The sequence below is a fragment of the Crassostrea angulata genome, chromosome 7 (genome assembly GCF_025612915.1).
Source record: "Crassostrea angulata isolate pt1a10 chromosome 7, ASM2561291v2, whole genome shotgun sequence".
Lineage (NCBI taxonomy): Eukaryota > Metazoa > Mollusca > Bivalvia > Ostreida > Ostreidae > Magallana > Magallana angulata.
This window is the reverse complement of record NC_069117.1, coordinates 706,962-726,082: the sequence shown is the minus strand read 5'-3', so window position 1 is coordinate 726,082 and position 19,121 is coordinate 706,962. Positions and strand designations below refer to the sequence as shown.

The 19,121-nt window shown below is 31.9% G+C and overlaps 2 non-coding genes across 2 annotated transcripts; both read right to left on the bottom strand.

Annotated features, from left to right (window-relative positions):
• Positions 1–16,748: 16,748 nt before the first annotated feature.
• On the bottom strand, positions 16,749–16,821 carry Trnat-ggu (transfer RNA threonine (anticodon GGU)). Its single transcript has one exon. It is a non-coding gene; the product is annotated as a tRNA-Thr (tRNA).
• Positions 16,822–16,992: 171 nt separating this feature from the next.
• Trnat-agu (transfer RNA threonine (anticodon AGU)) lies at positions 16,993–17,065 on the bottom strand. Its single transcript has one exon. It is a non-coding gene; the product is annotated as a tRNA-Thr (tRNA).
• Positions 17,066–19,121: the final 2,056 nt, after the last annotated feature.

Sequence of the window (19,121 nt, the reverse complement as noted above, 5' to 3'; positions counted from 1 at the left end):
TTTTTGTCTTTGATAACGTATCTCGACTCAATTCAATGGTATGAAAAAATGTAACAAATTCCTCACCAAAGATTGTGCGGTAAACAAAACGTGTCTTCAAACCTCAAGACACTCTATATATGCCGGGCATTTTTTGGCATAGCACCACGGATGAAAACATTAGAGAGCACATTGGCTCGCTTTAAACATTGTTCATGTGTTTGGAACCCAATTCCACCACACCTCCACGTCACTGCATCGTACCGTATATACGTCACTGTGTCACCAATCACTGTGATTAACTCGTTTGTGTAGGACCCTTGTCCATTCTAAGATATTAGCCATTTTTTGGAACCTCGTCCGTTCTTATCCAGCTTTGGCACAAGATAGTGTTTAGACATTCGTCCTCGCATTTGTTAAAAGCCTTCACCTTGAACCGAAAATATTAAAGCGTACAACGTACAATCAAAAAATAAAAATACAAAAATTTTGCCGTACCTTTTTTATTATCACAAAACTTGGTAGGCATAATTTAGCAATAATTTTATTTATTTGAGTTCAAAAAATTGATAATATCCCTTTATATCTAAGTTTACATCAACATTTTAAACTGCAAAAATGAGGTAATGACGCACGATCAAACATTGTGTTATTCAAATAATAAACCATATAATATCGTCAGTCATACGGTATCTCTAAAAATTGGGTCTAAAACAAATAATATTTAAATATCAATTCGAGAATTGTAATGAAATTCTATGGCATAAATTATGATGGGATATATTGTTAACTTGAAAAGAAATTGTATATTGAAGATAAGCAGTCCTCAATAATATTGACTTTAAATAATGACGTTGGCGGATCAGGATAAGTATAAGTTTTACTCTGAAAAAATCCGATGCAAGCTATAAGAATGCACGTTGATGCAAACAGTATATCAAAATAATTTGTGTTTTAATGTTATACAATTTTTAGGTGGTGGAAACTGATTCTGACATCACAGGAGCCAAAAAACAAATTAGATTAGCAATTAATATTTTGTCAAATTTTTAATAACGTTATCTTACGTTCAAGGTTTTTCCTCTATTGTGAACGAAAACAAATACAAAGTTACAAAACCAAAAACATCAGAGAAATGCCTTTTGATTCTCAATTAATTGTGAACAGATAAGATACTAAGTCGTATAGATTCGTTTTTTAATGCAGTAGGATAGACACTAGATATTAAGTATGAAAAAATATAATAAGGTAATTTAATAAATTTAACATATTGTAGGTAATAAAACTTCACATTTTCATGAAATAAATGTATGAGCATAAATAAATGTGTAAGTTGTGACTTTTATGAGAACTATATGATAGACAGTGACATTATTTTGGCATTTTTTATTGGCCCTCGTACATAAACACACCATAGAAATGACACCAACTGTGAGCAATACAATTATAATATGCCGAGAAAAGAAAGTGTTAAAATTATGTAACAACCATGTATATTTGTTTCTACTTTGAAGACCCAAGCTGTACATCTATCGGAAATGGATGTTTTCATGCAGAACCATTTTGTAGAAGGTAATAAGCTAAGAGTTCTTCTGTCATTTTGTTTATGAGGGGTAGTTATTTGACATTAAACATATTTCATAATGTAAACATTTCTAATAACCAGGGCAATAAAAGATCTTAATAAAAATATAAACTACAGTTTTAATTAAAATTAGTTTTCTATTATTGTTCCTTTTTTTATTTGAAATCAATATCACGATGTTCTGACATGTAACTGTCTTCTTAAGAAAATTGCCAAGTACCGAGCCGAATCATAATGTGGTACCTACAGTGGGTGACAAGAAAAAGAGTGAGGAACAAAAGGTACGTATATGGGATGGAATTGTGTATGCAATATAACATGTACAGAGGTGTTTTAGAAAAATTGGTACTTGAGGTTAAGGATGATATGAAAAACGTGTTTGTTCTAGAGTAGCACATCGATGTAAACCATTTAACTTCTGATTTGTTCACCCATTTAGAAAGCAATGTACATGAAATACATTTCTAAAACTATTCTGAATAAAGGAACTCGAACTCAAATCTTTAAGAATTTTTTTTCATATGAAGTTAACTCAAAATAGCAAATCTGTTCAATTCGAATTGTTAAAATTCAATCTAATTGATGAAATTATTACAAATGAAACAAATTTATTTTATAAAATTTGATTTGAAAAAGCGATATATTGAAATTATATTATCATTTTCTTAAAAATTTCTTTCATTTTGCGCATTCACGAAAAGTGTGATCATTAATTATTGTCCTTTTTGTACGGAAACGTATTTGGGCTACAATAAATAAATCTTTCAGTTCGGTATGGGTATTTAATTTTTCTTACTTTATATGGGAATTTGAAACACACTCCAAAATCACCATCCTTTTTTCTTCATTCAGCTGATACCACTACAAACCAATCTGAGCCCCATAAATACTGATCTGATTTGTTTTATTGTTAATTATATCAGTTTCTCAGTTGTTACTAAAATATGCACAATGGTCACAATTAAGCTTAAAGTGATTGTTATTCCATGTTACATTTTATAATAAACATGATACGAAACAGTCGCTTGTTAAAATATAAAGCAAACTATATTTTACATTAGGGATAAAATATAAAAGAGTGTACATAGTAACCAGAGCTTATTGTTATATTTTTATGGCTTATCTATGTAGCTGTAAAACCCTATTCTTTTTTTGTCAAATTAAAGGTAATCATGTATAAAATGGGACGCTGGTATTCATTTTAATGCAGTACATTGCATGGTACTACGACTGAGTTCATGGAGTATGATACTGTTCGGTCAAAATATCAAATAAGTCAAAACAAAAATAAATGTACCTTTTCGTAGTTAGTATATTTTCATTAAATATAAATGGTTTGGCCAAACAAAGAGAGATAACTTTGTATTTTGGGTTAAAATAGGTCATTTCATAATAGAAAATAGTGGAAAACATAAACGTGAAACAAAAATTCCTTTTAAGGGGTTTTATTTAAGCATTGAATCATTATTTTTTGAAAGATATAGTCTCATAACTGCAGCGATGTGTGCATACAAATTGAGTAACGCGCGCTAGTTTAATGATTTAATGCTTACATTTACATTTTTTCAACTTGTTGCCTCGTCTGCAAATGTGATTTATACGTCAATTTTTCTGTTTTATCCTATGGTTAAGTTCAAATTAATGGAAGAGTTCAACGTTTGTGACGTCATAATAAAAGTAGTCATTCTAACCTTTGAGTACCCTCTGTGTGCTACAGTCTTATAGCTGCAGTATCTTTTCACACACTTTACATGGAAAAAATATTTGGAATATATACTTATTTAGCATATTTATACCAAAAGGTTTGTTGTTTCACGGGATGGGGGGGGGGGGGGGTAGTAATGTCTACAGACCGAAATACATTCCAAAAAAAGAATACTGTTTTGTAAATTTTTCGAAAAGAATTTTAACAGCTATGAATTAAAATGATTTTTTTTCTTTGATATCTTACGTAAACATGTGATTATTATTAGATTTGATGCTCATTTCGGCCGCGTATAATAATTTCCTCACGCATAGAGTCCGATTTAAATGAATTATTTTAAAATTTGTGGTCAAATTATTAATCTTTTTTATTAAAAAGTTTTTTTTGGCGTAAACAAAACTTTTGTTTGAAAATTAAAAATTTGACCACAGATTTTATTTTGATTTAAATCAACTAGGATTTGATCATACTTTTTAATAGATAATTTTGTTTTTGAATATCAGACGACAATTCCGAAATATTTGGATATAAAATGTAGGCGGAAAATCGGCGTTAGCGTTTACAGTTCTTACATGTTTTATTTTGCAATGTTTGTTTTGCAATAATTTCCAATGGTAAAAAGTCAGAGGAATGAATTTAATAAAACATAGAGCATTAAGATTTTCCTAAAATCATTGTATAGGACTGAAAGGTTCAGTTATTGTCAAAATTGAACATCATATTTAGATAAAACAAACAACGTTAGTAATAATCCGAAAAACGGATATAAGAAGAACAGAAAACAAAATAATATATAAATCTAGATATATTTGCTCTTAAATTTCAAAACAATATGATAAAAAAGCATCTTTTAGTGTTAACAATGCACAATAAAGAGAAAACATTCTGAAGTGTTATATTAGACTCGCTTTACTACAGAATGTTGTTTTATAAAATGACAATGAATATTCACTCAATATTGTGGTTCACTGTATTAGAGAAATTTTTTGTTCTATTCGGCAAAAGGCAGTCAATCTAGTAATCATAAGGTCTATAATAATTGCCGTGCTAAAGTAATATGCTTTTATTTTGATCAATTAAAAGAGACCCATTACAAATTAAAATCTTGACTTTTTGATATCATCGACGCTTGTTTCGTCAATAAATACAAAACTCGGTAAAATACTTACCTTGTCATTGGAAATCTAAAATATTATTTTCTTGAAAAACATTTTGATTGCGCACACAAGTAATTTGAAGTTGACATTTAAAAGATGCATGAGTTTCTAAAAGAGAAAATATATGCAATTTTATTAAACCAAGTTTTCCAACAATCGTTTGTAATTCCCATGGATACCAATTGTGCTCCGTTATTAGCAAAGCTATTTTTGTATTCTTATGAAGCAGAATTTATTAAAAACCTGTACTTAAAAAAATATTCACTTGCTGTGGCGTTTACCTCAACATGCAGGTGTATCGAAGACATATTATGAATTAACAATATTTATCCCACTGAACTTGATAAATAAGATACCACCGAGTCTGCGTCATCCGTTTCATATTTGGATATTTTACTAGAAATGACCATTGGTGGTAACCTAACAACAAAACTTGATGATAAACGTGATGACTTTTTTCTGACAATTTTTCTATAGTCAACTTTCCTTACTTATGTAGCAATACACCTTCATCACCTGCATATGGTGTTTTTGTCTATCAGTTAATTCAATACACAAGGATATGATCTTCGTATGAACAGTTTCTAAGGCGAGGCAAGCTACTGATAAAAAAAAATGAAAAAACAGAACTATTAACCGTCTCGTTTGAAGTCATCTTTCGTATGTTCTATGGTCGAAAAAACGACCCTGTCAGCAAATACTATCTTCGCACGCCGACTGACGTTTTTCATACGTATTGATAGAATATAATTGATCACATAATTGTCTTAGGTCTTTTCGTTTTTTCCTGATTACGATAAAGAACACACGGCGGGTGTGACCGGTTGGCAGAGGATGTTCACGCTCCCTTGGCACCTGATCCTACCTCTATTTTTTAAAGGTCCCTGTTGCTCTGCTCGGAATTTGCATTTCGTTTTATTGGTTTTTGAAATCGTTGACAGTTTGTTATTTTCATTTTTCATTAAAAACATTTAGTATTTACTTAAATCTGCATACTATGTTATAAGTCTAATATTTAAAACCTTGGTCACAATTAGTAATGATGAAATAATTGATTTTGATTGATTTATTAGGTCCTATAAATATATAAAACAATACCAATATCAGATAGCATATACTTTTCCTCTGTACAAAAACCTTACCATTATTCATTTTTAATTTCAATTAAAAATATCAACGTATATATTTGTAACTTTCAGAAAAATTTAGAAGGCTATGGGTTTCCAGTATTTTCAACAGAATTCTGTCCAAGAAATCAGGCAGAATGGAACAAAAGGTCATCTGCTATCAACTGCAATGAGACTAATGGATATATGTGTGTACCTAACGAGAACCTAAACCAGCTGTTAGAATTTTGTTACGAATATCCCTTAATATGGATTGAAGAAGGTAATAGAGGTGTTGAGATTTAAAACGTGTACGGGTACGCGTACGTTTTGTATAACTACAAGTACACATACACGTTTAGGTCATTTATCAGTTGAGATTTCATAAGTTTTGGGGTATAAATAGGGTACGTATATTTCGACGCAGTTTTGTAACATGAATGAACTTAATTAACTCCATAAAAATGGAGAAATTGTCATCAATTTGCATTTAGATCTCGTTTGAAAATCTTTATAATTTATCACATTAATATATTCATTCAATAATTATATTAGTTTTGTTGTAAATGCTACAAGTTTGTTCTTATGTGTAGACGACATTCTGCAAGTTTATTGAACGCATAGAAATCTTGTCGCCACAAAACCTGATGACGAAACACGCAAAGAATTTTGGAGATTCCCCTAGAGCACTAAAACAAAGAAAGAGCACAATCTTTTATTTTTCATTATATATATACCTATATATTTCTAGTAGCGAAAATAATCTCCGTTTAGACTAAAAATGTTAGCATCTTATCAAAACACGTTGCATTAATCAACCATTACATAGTGATTGTACTGAAGTACTAACTTTATTATTATTGAAATCGCTTAATTTGCAATTCCGCTTTTTTTGAAATAGAAAATTAATCATCAGTTTTAGCCTCTCATATACTTTGCATTATATAAATGGTTATAATGAAATCGTCCATTATGCAATATCGCTTATATTGAAGTCACTGATATGTCCCCAGAAGTGATATTAAGTTGTTGTCATAACGGTTATATTGAAGTACACCCCTGGTCACGGATGGTCAGACAGAAATTATGCCTGATAAACATAGGTGTGAATTAGTAAGTTCTCAACGAATGTGTTTTTATACTTCTAAAATTTTTTTTCACTGTTAGATTCTTTGTTTTACGTATACGGGCGTGTTGTGGCCAGACATAAAACGACTCGTATATTTGGACACTAATTTTGAGTTATTAAGGCTATTGATAATACGACAAAGTCTAAATTCGAAATAGCTTAGGATTTTGAGATAAACTCGAGTACACTTACGATGATAAACAAACAATGTTTAGCAGAATTTCAAGTGCTTGAGTCTGGTGATTTTTTTAAAAAACGTATAAAAATGCGATTGGGCATTTTGATATTCAAATTAAACTTTGCAGGTCTAATATTCCATGTTATCTGTTCACTGTAATAGATAAACGATGACCAAATGATTAGTTCGGGTTTGTTTTTCCATATTTTAGACCGGGATTGAACATTTAAAAATGACAACCTCACGTCAGTCGATTTCGCTGATATTGAATTATAGATATATTGAAATACTTTGCATGGTCCCCTGAATTTCAATATATCCGGAGTAGGCCGTAGAATGTATAGAATTTCGCAGATGAGCAATTAGCTGTCTCACTTACTGAAGTCTATGTTTGATTTGATACGTAAAAATTCCAAAAGAGAGGCAATAATTCCCTTTAAATTGAAAAGCACAATGAAAATGAAACGAAAATCCAAACTAGCTAAAATCACCGTCACAAGTGAAAATGTCAACGCTTTGAAATATTTAACCTCAACTTACTTATTAAAATAGTCACACATATATTTTGCGCTTTTCAAATAATCCTTTTGCAGCACGTAGATTGTTTCACAACAAGCAAATTCATCTTTGTAAGAATGACCCGTTTAACGTGCATCCAACATGGCTGCTTCAAACAAAGAACCTGCATTTTGATATATGAAATACCGAACCCGAAGTTATAAATTGACTGACTTGCCTTTTTTTCGTACATTATTCAAATTTGAAATAGAATTACCCCATAACTTTTACAATTTATATTTTCCTTTCCATAAGGATAATTCATGCTTAATTATGTTGAAGTTCTTGAGAAAAAGTTTTGTTAAAATGCACCACCCGCTTTTTTGCATTTTCGAGCTTTGATTAAAGATAATCTTTTATTTCTGCAAATTTTATTTACCATACTAAAATGATTACTTGTGCCAAATTTGATTAAAATTGGCCAAGTGATTGTAGAAAGAAGTTTTAGATGTGAAACCTTTGCGGACGGACGGGTAGACAGACGGACAGACAGACGAACGACGAACAGAATTTGATCAGAAAAGCTCACTTGACATATTTCAGCTTAGGTGAACTAAAACTCTTAAGTATCATAAAAAACTTTGAGATCACAAAATCTCACCAAAATCAATAACATCAAAACCGACGATTTTGCAACGCTTTATACAACCATTCCCCATGATATATTAAAATCTAGGCTTTTTGATATAATCAACGCTTGTTTCTTTAAAAAAAATGGAACTCGTATAAATGCTTACCTTGTCTTAAAAATCCATAAAAATTATTTGGTAAAAAAACTATTCTGATTGCTCACAAAAATAGTTGACATTAAAGAGAATATTGAGATAGACAACAATTATGTTGTTTTTGGAAATCAAGTCTTCCAACAATTTGTTGGAATTCCCATGAGTACCAATTGTGCCCCATTGTTAGCGGACCTATTTTTTGGAACAGAATTTATTAAAAAAACTTGAAAAATAGATCACTCGCTTTGGCCTTCAACTTAACATTCAGATATATCGACGACGTAATTGTTATTTATACTTAAGTCGATAACCTAACAACAAAACTTTATGATAACGTGATAACTTCACTTTTTCTCTAGTCAACTTTCCTTACTTATGTAGCTTTTTCTAGTATTTTCAGTAGCTTTATGTAGATTTTTGAGATGGTTGACAGTTTGTTATTGTCATTTTCCATTGGTTATGTCATAGAGGGAAGTTGATTTAGATTTTTTACACAAAATGTTAACGTTTGCGCAATATAGTAATATGCACGTTTTTTTCACTTGACGCATATAAATTAAGCTAAAATGAATAGCAAATGACCGAAAATATTCTTGTAGTTAAATACAACGGCGTAGTTTTGCAATTTCAATTTTTCCTAAAAAAAATTTTTAATCTTTAAAATCTTTGGAATGAATTTGAAAATCATAAGTACAATAAAAAACGATTTTTTAAAATTGGTTTAACAATTCATAAAATCATAGATACATTTGGATTGTTTTAATTTGTTTAAAAATTGTTCAAACAAATTGCGGAATTGAAAAATTAAAATTCACTTATACGCCAACGTAGATTGTAAAAGGTAAATGAAAATCTCACGAGGTAGCACTGAGCACTTTCTGATAAAATAACTTTTATGGCATATTATCAATTTTATCAGAACTGGGAATCGATGTAAGTGAAGGCTAGTGATTGTTGCTTAAATTCATGAAATGGTTTTAGGTGATAGTTATAATGAAAATAGATGCCTCATGTCGAAAATAATGTACCTAATGTAGGATCATTAATTAAAATCTGACGTAAAATCATAAAATTACACTTTGACTATGGGGCTTGCTTTTCACAGTAAAATTACAATTTACGAACGTATGAAAACGAGGTTGATAAAAAAAAATAATAATGAACTATAGATCAGCAAGTTTTTGATCTGAAAAAATGCAACGATGCACATGATACGGATTTTCAATTTAAAGCAAGGAATTATCTTGAGGACGTCTAAAAAGCCAAAATATCTGAAAAGCACACCATAAGAATATGTTTTCTGTAACCCGATAGCTGCGCTGACACATTAAAGAGTACTACATAGTGTGTTGTATTAAAGGGGAAGGAAACTAAAAATATGTTGTACAATAAATCAATTAATTATTAAGGTCTTCCGTTTCTAACGGAAGACCTTATTGTTTTCGTTCGGTTTCTTTTTCCCTATTATTATTATTTTTCTTTTTTTTTCTTACAAATTTTGTGAACGCAATTTCTCAGAAACGGCTGAACAGATTTTCATGAAACTTTTAGATATGATAGATAGTGACCTGAACCTTATAGATTTTGTATTATATTGATGACGTCACTTCCGTTTTTGAGATATTGACGTTTTAGCGATTTTTAGAGGGGTGGCGTGTTACTCTAAATTCTCCTAAACAATAAAAGATATTGAGTTCAAACTTTCAGGGATAGTAGACAAAAGATTGTAGATGTGCAATTTTATTTTCATTTTGATCTGGCTTGAAAGGCGCCGAAGCTCGCCTGGACCCGAAAATTGAGTTTTAAAAAATGTCGTATTTTTTTCTGGTTTTCTTTGTTTATCTCTTTTCTGAAAAATATTTTGTGAAGACATGTAATGTAAAAAATGTTTATATTTGCAGGACCTTTCATTTAATATCAATAAAAAAGGGGCTGGTCCCTGAATTAAGGGGACCAAAGGGCTCTAAATTCTTTTATCTAAAACTCTTTACTGAAAAATATTTTGTGAAAAGTTATAGAAGCAAATATGTTTATCTTACAGTAATGTATCCAAACTATGTAATGATTTTATCATGTGTTACGTAATTAAGGGTTTTTAGGGGCTTAAAGTCCAAAACTTTGATCACCCATATCTCAGAGAGGAAAAATATTTTGTAATGCAGTACAGAAGGAAAAAATTTTAAAATAATGTTCTTAACAATATGCAACCTTCAAAAATTTTGTCAAACAGCTCCTATAAGGAGATAAGGGATCGGCCCCTAAAACCATCTTTCTCATATATCTCCAGAAGGGTAACGAATTTTTAAACACATGTTGAACAAAATTTGTTAAGAATTAAATGACCTTTCATTTGATATCAAGAAAAAGGGGCTGGCTCCTCAAATAAGGGGACCAAAGGGTCTAAAGTCTTCAATCTGTAGCCCTTTACTGAGAGATGTTTTGTAAGAGGTTATAGAAGCAAATGTGTTTATCTTACAGTTATGTATCCCAGGTATGTAATGATTTTATCATGTGTAAAGTAATTAAGGGTTTTAGGGGCCAAAAGTCCAAAATTTTGATCACCCATATCTCAGAAAGGCAAAATAATTTGTAATGCAGTACAGAAGAAAAGTTGTTCAAAATAATGTTCTTAACAAAATGCACCCTTCAAAATTTCGTTAAACGGTCTCTTTAGGGAGATAAGGGATCGGCCCCTAAAACCTTCTTTCTCATATATCTCCAGAACGGTAACGAATTTTTAAACACGTGTTGAAGAAAATTTCTTTAGAAAAAATGACCTTTCATTTGATATCAAGAAAAAGGGGCTGGCCCCTCAAATAAGGGGACCAAAGGGCTCTAAAATCTGTTATCTATAACTCTTTACTGAGAGATATTTTGTGAAAGGTTATAGAAGCAAATGTGTTTATCTTACAGTTATGTATTCAAGCAATGTTATGATTTTATCATGTGTTTTGTAATTAGGAGATTTTAGGGGCCAAAAGTCCAAAATTTTGATCACCCATATCTCAGACAAGAAAAATATTTTAAAATGCTGTACAGAAGAAAAGTTGTTCAAAATAATGTTCTTAACAATATGCAACCTTCAAAAATTTTGTCAAACAGCTCCTATAAGGAGATTAGGGATCGGCCCCTAAAACCATCTTTCTCATATATCTCCAGAACGGTAATGCATTTCTAAACACTTGTTGACAAAATGTGTTTAGAATTAAATGACCTTTTATTTGATATCAAGAAAAAGGGGTTGGCCCTTAAATTAGGGGATCAAAGATCTCAAAAATCTTTTATCTATAGCCCTTTAATGAGAGCCATTTTTTGAAAGGCTATTAAAGCTAAATTAGGTAAAATACGTTTATATATCCCGTTACCCAATTAGGGTTTTTAGGGACCAGAGGTAAACAAGATTAATCTTTTCAATCTTAATTAGAAGAAATACAAGTATTTAAAAAAGCAATGTCAGAGAACTTATAAACAGCGATACAATAAAGCAGTAGTACTTCACTCCTTTTTTTCCACAACAATGATTTGCTGTCGACAATCAAAGTCGATGATGTCATATTTTCTTCAAAAAATCGGACGGAAGACCTCCTCGTTGCTCGCAACGAGATCGTGTCTAGTTATCTACTATAATTGTAAATCGTTTTTATTTTCATTAAAAACCCCGGAACAATGAATAAATCAAGAAAATCGATCGCTTAACTTAAATTTCCCGCCGCCATGGGGGGCTGCCATTGAACTTTAATCTATGACGTCACACCATCTATTCCGGTTTATCTGATCAACATAACATCAGTATTAGTAAAACATGATATTCGCTCTAAATGACAAGTTCTGGAAAATTTGAAACAATATTGATTTGGGACCGTTCTTTTACCTTTGCAAACTACAAACTAACGTCAAATGGAGCATGTTCGTTGAAATCTAAAAGCGGATATTAGTGTCGGAGAAATCTCCGCGTAAATGTGGAAATTGTCAACAGATGCCAAGTATCATAGAAAATGTCTGCCGTCGTTATTTCGACATGGTAATTCCGACTTTAAAGAATGAATTTTAAACATCCCGATTACAATTATAACATGTATTCAGTTAGCGAAGAACTTGACTTGGAATAAACAAATTAATCGAGGTCGTTTTCAACTTTGAATGATAGCAGATTAACAGCTGTCATTTACTTATGAAAATGCATATATTCATGCATACAATGATACATGTATTTATTCTTTAGATTGACGTGTGAACTCAAACATTATCAATTTTGTTTAGTCGATTATTTGAGTAACAGAAAGGCATAAACCGGCGTTAATTATATTCAGAGCACTGTGTACATTCATTTGTATATGTAAACCAAACCGGAATAGATGGTGTGACGTCAAAATAATTAATTTTTTTGGTTTTTAATACAAAAGAGTTCTACATCATGTCAGCCTCCAGTAAATACAATTTCTCCAACTTCAAACGTTCATTTAAGCTTAATTACGTATTTTATTTTCAAAACAGCATAACCACATGTGATAATTTACACCACTTTATTAACAGAAATAAATTATGTTTTTGACTTTCCTTCCCCTTTAAACCTTTTTATTTACTTTTTGTTGGTTTGACAAATCTGTCGCCAATTTATAAATCAAAACAATGAGACTGGAATTCCCTCATTTGTGATCAAGTCATTGACAACCTTAATAAGTACAGTATTTAAAACTCTACATTTAATCAACGCAAGTAGAATTGCATGTCGAACAAATCAAAAATATATGCGGGATGTGAAGCTAGGGCAATCTTCATAAATGTAAGTACTTTTTTCAGTACAATCGTGATAAATTTGTTTAATCCAAAGTATATTAATTACATATCGCAAATGTGTGTAACCTATTGTCAATTGATTATATTGTTGTTTAGTTACTTGCAATGTATCGTACTGGTATATATAAATTGTATTATCTAACATCATTCCTGACGCTAAAATTCGGTCCCTCCCGATCATACTAGGTAGACAGAACAAGTCAAGTCTGTTGTTTGTTACCTTACTAATATAAACCCATATTTATATTGTGGTGGGAATTTTGGGTTTAATTTGTGATTCTGATTTAACAGTTTTGACTCGGGCTTCTATTGTTACATCTAAAGGATACTCATTGGAAATAATTGCAATATTAAATAAAATTAACTTAGTCATTTCTTTTAGCAGACTAGAAGAAATGAAATAATATGTTTTAATTCTTCTTATAAATCTAATAACAAATAATTTACGTACAAACGTTAGCAATACTACTTAAACGTTTAGCATAAAGAAATTATTACCCAAACTTGTTACGCTTATTACGCTTATTTTTAAAATATTTAAAACTATTTGCTTTTATTTTTTTTTTTATTTCAAAAGTATACACTGATAAAAATGTTAGAATCTCTCAACATTCTTATTAAAAAATGTAAAAAAAAAAAAAAAAAGTAGTTCAAATGAATCTTAATTCATTCACATTTAACCTCTTTTTGTATATACGTCGAGTGCATAAATTATTTAACAAATACTATTTAATTTCTTGGAATCCATAAAACAGCTACTTTTAAATGAAATGGGATATGGATCTGCCTAACTACCAAAACAGTATAGTTACCGTCTCAAAACTGTAACTGAACATTTTGTGGATGTATTTTTTTCGATCTTTTCAATATTCCTTTTTTTTATTTATGAAATGATTGTTTTACTTGATTTTGAAAGTTTTAGTAACATCTACAAAATTTAAGACAAAAACACTGGTAGAATTGTTTTATGAACTGTTTTGTTGATATTAATGATGACAAAATGCGCACAAAAGTACAAATCTTACATATATTTACATCAGCTAAATGAATAAATTCAGATGAAATAAAATCAAGCAATATAGTTTCTTTCAGTTAAATAGAACGAATTGACAATTAAAGTCTTTTAACAAATATTTTTCTTAATAAATAACCAAATGAATGATATTGAAGATTATCGATTATATTGATATTGATTTTTTAATTAAATGTTTGGTTTTATTCGTTGTTAATTGTTTTTATCAGAATTTTTAAACCTATTATGCAATATCATTTAAGGTATTTGCCTGTATCTGTGGAAGGGGATTTCCGCCGTTTTTGCAGCATACAACTGTTCCCATTTCATTAACGGATGTCCTACAATGAATCACGGATCATCTAGAAGTTTCGAATGTAAGTCCTATGTTCTTACACATTAACGGGGCAACAACTGTCCCAAGTTATTGCTTCCATCACTTTTTGATGGTTTTTAATCATTTAAACATACCTGTGAACGAAGCACAGTTGAAATCGATGAAATGGAAAATATCGAAGATATCTTCATTGACACACTATCCCTTTTCACTCATAAAAGTTTACAGGAACGAAAACAAATTTCTTACAGAGATTTATAATGGGTAAAGTTTACATCTTTCTCCATTCGGAAATACTCGGGACACATCGCGCAATTTATCAACCAGTGGCGTCAGAACCAAATTGAAAGTGGGGGGGGGGAGGGCTTGACTGATCCTCAGATATCTTGACAAGCAAAAAAAAAAAGGTCTTGAAAAGCAAAAAAAAAACAACACCTATTTCCCAAAATCTCCCTCAGCCCCCCAGGTTCCGACGCCTATGTCCACTTTATTACTTGGGCTTATAAATGGCTGCTGCAATGCAAAATCCCCTTAGACTTTCTATTTTAGGATATGTATTGAAACCTGAAGCGGTAGAGGGGATGTGTCAAAACAGGTAATCTGGACATTTTTCATATAAGTGGATTAACGTAGTTTGAGCTCAAAGTTATTTATTATGATCGAAATAACAAGCGAAGAGTGGTTGAATCAAAAACTCGGGACAGAGTATATTCAAGTATGTATATCACTTAACAGATATAAAAACTAGAGATGAGCTCGTTGCAAGCAACAATGAGGTCTTCCGTCGTAGCTGCGTCATACGTGTGACGCAATAGAAAAAATTGATACCTGACCATGGTACAATATTAGATGTATAAACACTGAGTAAAAAAACCCCCAACAAAGTACTATACTACAAGTATATAAGCATATAAAGATCTTTAAAAGTTGTCTATAGTTTGATTCGCCGAAAGTTGTGTTTTGCATGTGCAATTTATATTGAGAAACGTTTTAATCACACTAAATGAATTAACATAGACAGAATGTGGACAACGATTATATTCACAGAGTGGGTATGCCAGGTTTAAAGGTAAAAACACATTTTACACGCAATTTTTATCGAACGCAAGCGCCAATGAATCTTCTAGTATATATGCGGAGATCCTGAAAATTTCACAGGGGTGGGAGTTTGAAAAAAAAAAAAAGTTTTTCGAGGAGGGGGAGCATGCGCGGATCAGAAAACTTTTCGGAGTGGAGGTTGATGATCTGACGGTTATCAGAGTTTGCCAGGGATGTCCGAGGCTAGTTTTTGGTAATTTTATAATGTACATGTAATTGAAAGAATTTTTGATGGGTTGGGGGTGGGTGGGGTCTGGAACCCTCCCCCTTCCCTTCTAGATCCGCGCATGGGGAAGACCGATGCCGGTAATTTTACGGTAATATTAACCATTTTATTTGATTAATTATTTTCAAAATTATCGGAATGCCAATATTACCATTAAAAGCAGTTAAAACTTAAAATACGAACCATTAAGTTTCGGTGAGTATTTGGCCAACATGCCTCCGGGTACGAAAGAAATGGCAATATTCAAGAATTTCGTATGGACGATCTGGGTCCTAGGTCGTCCATCCGACTTAGAGCTACAGACCTGCAGTTAAAGATTGTCAAACTCTTATTGATTATGTCAATTTATTTTGTATCAAAGAATCAGGTTTTTTTAATCAATAAAGTTAACTAAAGTTGACTATTCGATGCATTTTAGCATTAACTTTCATTTGTAGAAAACAGAAAAAGAAATCCCTAGGGCAGAGGTTTTTAAAAAATGTAAAAACAAATTGTGCAAAATTGATACATTTCATGCAAACTATGTAGGGTCTTATGTTAAAAATTAACAAACTTTGAAATGACCCCCTAAACAAATAATGGGGAAAATGTCTTATTTTTTCATTTTAAAATAATGATTATATTAGTAAAATTAATTTTAAAAAAATCAGAAGAACAGATTTGTCTGATTCGGGTTCTTAATTCCTCTAAAAGTATGGGATGGGTGACTACTAGATCTCTTGGGGTAGCAATCAGAATCAGTGGGTTTAGTATGGAGACTTAATATCATTCTATGTAATTGATTCTTCCATTATATAATTCAAAAAGAGTCAAAAATGATATCGCACAGTATAAATAATCAGAACAAAAGAAATAGAAAATGAACAGTTCCAAAATTTCTATTCAAGTGAAAAGACACTCGGAACTGTTTATTCTATTATATAGGTGCTATTATTTTCCTAAATGTATCCATGTTGAACAATCAAATCAACAATGAGATTGCTTTCATAACAAAAGCGATTGAATAAAACCATCTCCACACGACGTTTAAACAAACTTGGAAACTTGTCCTTACGCTTCTTACAAAACTAAGATTGGTAAACCCAGACATAGAAAACAAAGAGTACTATAAAAACAAACATAAACAAATCTTAATGTCACAGGTGGTGAAAAGTCAAGTCTCAACCGGGACTCGAACCCAGGGCCTCTGGCGTACCGTGCCAGCGCTCTAACCACTGAGGTATTGAGACCCGATATATTGACTGACAGTCACACACCTGTGAACCCGGTGACATACTCCCCCTCTTAGAGAAATTCGTCCTCGAATTTACGAGTAGAACTCTACAAGTTAAGGATGTTCCTAGGGAGTGACCGTGGGTTTTGTACGTTTGGCGCCAAATGTCACAGGTGGTGAAAAGTCAAGTCATAACCGGGACTCGAACCCAGGGCCTCTGGCGTACTGTGCCAGCGCTCTAACCACTGAGCTATTGAGACCCGATTGATTGACAGTCATACACCTGTAAACCCGGTGACATTAATAAACATGAAACACAGATCGGCTGATTAGAAAGTATCGTACGTCTGGCACCATTCTGTAACGGCAACCGACTTCTGATTAATCAAAATCAAAATTTTTGGGTTTTTCTTTTTCACTATTTGTACTTGTATGTACAAACACTTGAAAATATATACATGAATACAATACAATAACATTTTCATTGCAAAATATAAACATTGTTCGTTTATTTGGAACCCAATTCCATCACACCACCACGTCACTGCATCGTTACGTGTACATGTGACTGCGTCACTAATCAATATGATTAACTCGTTTGTGTCGCATCCTCGTCCATTCCAATATATTAGAATTACAATTTTGAATTGAAACCTCATGCGTTTTCATCTAGCTCTGGCGAAAGAGAATGTTAAGACACTCGTCCCCGCGTTTGTTAAAAACCTTCACCATAAACCTTAAGATTACGAAGGACTAAAAAAATACGAAGACTTTCGCCAGGGTGTTAATGAAGTATATTGACAATTAAGCGTCTTTTTTACTGTTATATTCAAAATCGTGAGACTGAATAACTGTTTTGAATCATATCAAAAACGTAGTACTATCCTTTAAAATAGGTGCCAATGGAATAAAATCGAATAGTACATTAGTGACACATTAGAGCATTATCACGTAACAACTATCAATAGCTTACGTATATACCTTAACATAAAATGAGTTAAAGAACACTTCTTCGCGGATTTCAAAAAATAGTAAACATACTAAGTGAAAGGAAAACATCTCATTTTGATCAAAACCGCTGCTAGAATTCTATGTTTCGATTTTTGGTTAGCAAATGATAAACTAAGACATTTAGGGTCGCTTTAAAGTGCAAAAGAAAAAACCTTATGAAATTAAGTGCTACAAAAGTGGGGTAATTCAATAAACTCTAAATATTTCGTCATGACGTTATTAGCTCACCTGAGCTGAAAGCTCAAGTGAGCTATTCTGATCACATTTTGTCCGTCGTCCGTCTGTCCGTCCGTCTGTCCGTCTGTAAACATTTTACATTTTGAACTTCTTCTCTAAAACTGCTTATCCAATTTCAACCAAATTTGGCACAAAGCATCCTTATGGGAGGGCAAATATAAATTGCAGAAATAAAAGTCCGATCTGTATTCAAACCTTGAAACTGTAGAAAAAGGGGGATGCATTTTTAAAAATCTTCTTCTCAAGAACAACCGAGTCCAATTCAAAGTAGTTTAGCATTTATCCTTATGGGAAGGAAAATATAAGTTGCAAAAATTAAGTGCTAATTCTGTTTCAAATCTGAGTTATTACGAAAATAATAATAAAGGAAAGGCGTGTTTCAATCAGTTTAATAGCTTCGGGTTCGGCATACGGAAAAATGGGTAGGCAAGACTTGGCCTGAGCAAAACAAAAGATTGGCAGGTATTAATCTGCCAATCTCATTAAAATTTCAGGATATTTGATGTACCAGTATATTTGTATTCGCTGTAAAAATTGCTGCAAAACAATGCGTATTTCGAATTGACGATTGCCGATCTGCCCCGGCTTTTATTTTGCCACGGCCCGGGTTTGCATACCCATTTTACCAAGACTCGTATTCTATACTTCTAAAACGAGGTTCTTTGTTTAGCCATGACATTATACGAAAAAGGGTAGATCTGACTACGATGAATTTGCTTGCTATGCAACAGTTCGCGTATGAAGGGAAATTTTTTAAACATGCAAAATATATTGGTGCCGATTTTGTGAAGTAAATTGAGGCTAAATATTTCAATGCGTTGACAGTTTTCACACATGACGTTGGTGTTAGCTTGTTCTGATTTTCGTTTCGTTTTCATTATTGATGCTTTGTAACCTAGGAACTATCGTCTGTATTTCGTGATTTTTACGTATCAAATCAAACAGAGACTTCGGTAAATCAAACAGTTAACTGTTTACCTGCGCAAATTAAGCAAAATCTGATGTATCAAAAAAGTACTGAAATACAATTCATTCTATCGGTAGTTCGGCATTATCTTTTGCGTAATG